Genomic DNA, 5,000 nt, shown 5'->3' on the forward strand with positions numbered 1-5,000 from the left:
ACGATAATCACTATCAACGAACCTGCCGCCCCCCCCCCCAATACACCTTTCCCTACAACAATGTGTATCTGAACCTACGCTATATCGTACCTTAACCTAACCTATATCGTACCTTAACCTAACCTATATCGTACCTTAACCTAACCTATATCGTACCTTAACCTAACCTATATCGTACCTTAACCTAACCTATATCGTACCTTAACCTAACCTATATCGTACCTTAACCTAACCTATATCGTACCTTAACCTAACCTATATCGTACCTTAACCTAACCTATATCGTACCTTAACCTAACCTATATCGTGCCTTAACCTAACCTATATCGTGCCTTAACCTAACCTATATCGTGCCTTAACCTAACCTATATCGTGCCTTAACCTAACCTATATCGTGCCTTAACCTAACCTATATCGTGCCTTAACCTAACCTATATCGTGCCTTAACCTAACCTATATCGTGCCTTAACCTAACCTATATCGTGCCTTAACCTAACCTAATTTGTGCCTTAACCTAACCTAATTTGTGCCTTAACCTAACCTAATTTGTGCCTTAACCTAACCTAATTTGTGCCTTAACCTAACCTAATTTGTGCCTTAACCTAACCTAATTTGTGCCTTAACCTAACCTAATTTGTGCCTTAACCTAACCTAATTTGTGCCGTAACCTAACCTAATTTGTGCCGTAACGTAACCCATGTTGTGCCGTAACGTAACCCATGTTGTGCCGTAACGTAACCCATGTTGTGCCGTAACGTAACCCATGTTGTGCCGTAACGTAACCCATGTTGTGCCGTAACGTAACCCATGTTGTGCCGTAACGTAACCCATGTTGTGCCGTAACCTAACCCATGTTGTGCCTTAACCTAACCCATGTTGTGCCTTAACCTAACCCATGTTGTGCCTTAACCTAACCCATGTTGTGCCTTAACCTAACCCATGTTGTGCCTTAACCTAACCCATGTTGTGCCTTAACCTAACCCACGTTGTGCCTTAACCTAACCTACGTTGTGCCTTAACCTAACCCATGTTGTGCCTTAACCTAACCCATGTTGTGCCTTAACCTAACCCATGTTGTGCCTTAACCTAACCCATGTTGTGCCTTAACCTAACCCATGTTGTGCCTTAACCTAACCCATGTTGTGCCTTAACCTAACCCATGTTGTGCCTTAACCTAACCCATGGTGTGCCTTAACCTAACCCATGTTGTGCCTTAACCTAACCCATGTTGTGCCTTAACCTAACCCACGTTGTGCCTTAACCTAACCCACGTTGTGCCTTAACCTAACCCACGTTGTGCCTTAACCTAACCCACGTTGTGCCTTAACCTAACCTACGTTGTGCCTTAACCTAACCCATGTTGTGCCTTAACCTAACCCATGTTGTGCCTTAACCTAACCCATGTTGTGCCTTAACCTAACCCATGTTGTGCCTTAACCTAACCCATGGTGTGCCTTAACCTAACCCATGGTGTGCCTTAACCTAACCCATGGTGTGCCTTAACCTAACCCATGGTGTGCCTTAACCTAACCCATGTTGTGCCTTAACCTAACCCATGTTGTGCCTTAACCTAACCCATGTTGTGCCTTAACCTAACCCATGTTGTGCCTTAACCTAACCCATGTTGTGCCTTAACCTAACCCATGTTGTGCCTTAACCTAACCCATGTTGTGCCTTAACGTAACCCATGTTGTGCCTTAACCTAACCCATGTTGTGCCTTAACCTAACCTATAATGTGCCTTAACCTAACCTAAAGTGCGCCGTAACCTAAACTATATTGCGCCTTAACCTGACGCACGTTGTCGCTGAACCTGCTCTGTAATTGTTATGCAACCCGTTAAAGTAGTGTAGTGTTGCCTAACCGCAACCCTCGCAATATAGTTCGCTACTCGCACTGCCCGGTCCCCTGTGTATCGCGTCATGTTAAACACCTTGCAGGTGTTGCTGACTTTCCACATGCTCCTGCTATACACTGTAGTGTGGATAGCAGCAGGACGTACATGCCCCCCCCCCTTCCCCCCTGCCTTCGCAAGCTGGTCGGTGAGAAGTTTGCATGTTCAATGCCCTTCGCATGCCGACGTACTCAGCCTACGTTGTGGTACGGCCTGTCACCTGTCCGCCGATGTACGCAAAACCCACAAACTGTACTGCACATTGCTCCGTATGTACTGAATGATACATCGTGGCCCATGTGACCGTATGACGACAGCGCCTAGCAACGGCGGACCATACAGTCCAAATATTGTGCACGCAGCTACGTGTCGTCTCCCTATAAGAGCTGGATTGCAGTGTGGTACGCCATACAGACGTGTGGGAGGAACGGACGCCCTGGATGGCGATCAGCATGAGCAGTCTGTTGATGTAGTGGAGCGTGTATTCGGACGTAGTCGTCTCTTCTCACACACCGTGATAGCATGTTGCACCGCGTTCCACATCTGCGACATGCTGCAGAGGCGGGCTGACAGTCGTTCGCGCAATGGACACCGCATACGTACGGGGTCTACCTTCCACGTGTTCTCTAGGCGTGCACATGTTGTTGCGTCTATGTGGGCAGACGTAGTGTGTTGTGACACCTGACACAGGCATGCAATACTCGTTGCAAATGGCGATGGACGTGTACGTTTGCTGGTGACGTTACGCAAATGAACAACCGGTAACCCGTTGTGGTGCGGTTGTTCTCGCTAGAGGTGAATCAGTGTTGGCGACGATCGGTCGAGCTATTAACCGGTTGTTTCAGGGATACCCACCATGCCCACGAACGTGAAAGGGGACCCACCATGCCCACGAACGTGAAAGGGGATCTGGGTGTGAGGCGATACGCGGCGGTGGCTGGGTGGGACCGTCCCCGGCCGGTGAGGGGGGGCCGCCCGGCGTGCTGGCAGCGCGGTGCGTGGGCGCACGCGCTACAGCCGGCTGGTGGGGGCGGCCGGTGGCAGGCGCGCCGGCCGACGGACGCGGCAGGCGGCGCAGCTGCGCGCCGGCGCCCCCTGCTCGCGGCGCCTTGCGGCCAAAGTAGGTCCTCGCGGGCCCGGTGCGAAGCGCGGTGGCCATCTGCAGTGTGCTGGTCCGATTGAGGACTTTGTGCGCTGAGGATGCGCCGCCGCCCGGCGCTCGGCGCCGCGACGCCGTCTGCTGCTCGGTCGCCCCAGCGGTTCTCGCAGGTGGTTTGTATCGCAGCTGTGCGGACGTGTTGGCGCGTGCGCTGTGCTGGGAGAGTTCGCTTCGGCACCCAAGTAGGGCTTTTGTCCTTCTGTGGCGCTGGCGTTGGAGCTGCCGGTCACCGTAGGTGGCGCGTGTTGTCTCCCGCCGGCAATGCCACGACAGCACGCTCCCGGGCCTCTGTCGGCAGCGGCAAGCTCAGTTGGGAGCACGGGTGGTCGCACCTAAAGCGTCTACTCGCCTAACTCCGGGCGATTGCGCCTCTCTCGAACCCGACCAAGTACTTAGGACGGCGCTGCGCGCCGCCGGGACCTGAGAGGGTTTCGAGGTGTGTTGTGCAGGGGAGCTCAGCCTCCTCCTGTTTGCAGAATAATTGAGCGGACGCTTGCGTGTTCGCGCGGGCCCCCGGGACACACTCCCGGGCGGCCGGCTGCTCAGCTCTAGTTGACGCAGCTCCCTGGTTGATCCTGCCAGTAGTCATATGCTTGTCTCAAAGATTAAGCCATGCATGTCTCAGTACAAGCCGCATTAAGGTGAAACCGCGAATGGCTCATTAAATCAGTTATGGTTCCTTAGATCGTACCCACGTTACTTGGATAACTGTGGTAATTCTAGAGCTAATACATGCAAACAGAGTCCCGACCAGAGATGGAAGGGACGCTTTTATTAGATCAAAACCAATCGGTCGGCTCGTCCGGTCCGTTTGCCTTGGTGACTCTGAATAACTTAGGGCTGATCGCACGGTCCTCGTACCGGCGACGCATCTTTCAAATGTCTGCCTTATCAACTGTCGATGGTAGGTTCTGCGCCTACCATGGTTGTAACGGGTAACGGGGAATCAGGGTTCGATTCCGGAGAGGGAGCCTGAGAAACGGCTACCACATCCAAGGAAGGCAGCAGGCGCGCAAATTACCCACTCCCGGCACGGGGAGGTAGTGACGAAAAATAACGATACGGGACTCATCCGAGGCCCCGTAATCGGAATGAGTACACTTTAAATCCTTTAACGAGTATCTATTGGAGGGCAAGTCTGGTGCCAGCAGCCGCGGTAATTCCAGCTCCAATAGCGTATATTAAAGTTGTTGCGGTTAAAAAGCTCGTAGTTGGATTTGTGTCCCACGCTGTTGGTTCACCGCCCGTCGGTGTTTAACTGGCATGTATCGTGGGACGTCCTGCCGGTGGGGCGAGCCGAAGGCGTGCGACCGCCTCGTGCGTGCTCGTGCGTCCCGAGGCGGACCCCGTTGAAATCCTACCAGGGTGCTCTTTATTGAGTGTCTCGGTGGGCCGGCACGTTTACTTTGAACAAATTAGAGTGCTTAAAGCAGGCAAGCCCGCCTGAATACTGTGTGCATGGAATAATGGAATAGGACCTCGGTTCTATTTTGTTGGTTTTCGGAACCCGAGGTAATGATTAATAGGGACAGGCGGGGGCATTCGTATTGCGACGTTAGAGGTGAAATTCTTGGATCGTCGCAAGACGAACAGAAGCGAAAGCATTTGCCAAGTATGTTTTCATTAATCAAGAACGAAAGTTAGAGGTTCGAAGGCGATCAGATACCGCCCTAGTTCTAACCATAAACGATGCCAGCCAGCGATCCGCCGCAGTTCCTCCGATGACTCGGCGGGCAGCCTCCGGGAAACCAAAGCTTTTGGGTTCCGGGGGAAGTATGGTTGCAAAGCTGAAACTTAAAGGAATTGACGGAAGGGCACCACCAGGAGTGGAGCCTGCGGCTTAATTTGACTCAACACGGGAAACCTCACCAGGCCCGGACACCGGAAGGATTGACAGATTGATAGCTCTTTCTTGATTCGGTGGGTGGTGGTGCATGGCCGTTCTTAG

The 5,000-nt window shown here is 52.4% G+C and overlaps 1 non-coding gene across 1 annotated transcript in view; it reads left to right on the forward strand.

Annotated features, from left to right (window-relative positions):
- Nucleotides 1-3,614: 3,614 nt before the first annotated feature.
- The window catches only part of LOC126431855 (small subunit ribosomal RNA), a 1,909-nt gene continuing 523 nt past the window's right edge, over nt 3,615-5,000 (forward strand). Inside the window, exon 1 of the ribosomal RNA XR_007577803.1 lies at nt 3,615-5,000. This exon is cut by the window's right edge and continues 523 nt beyond it. This is a non-coding gene — a ribosomal RNA (small subunit ribosomal RNA).

This window comes from Schistocerca serialis, unplaced genomic scaffold (assembly GCF_023864345.2).
Source record: "Schistocerca serialis cubense isolate TAMUIC-IGC-003099 unplaced genomic scaffold, iqSchSeri2.2 HiC_scaffold_1115, whole genome shotgun sequence".
NCBI lineage: Eukaryota > Metazoa > Arthropoda > Insecta > Orthoptera > Acrididae > Schistocerca > Schistocerca serialis.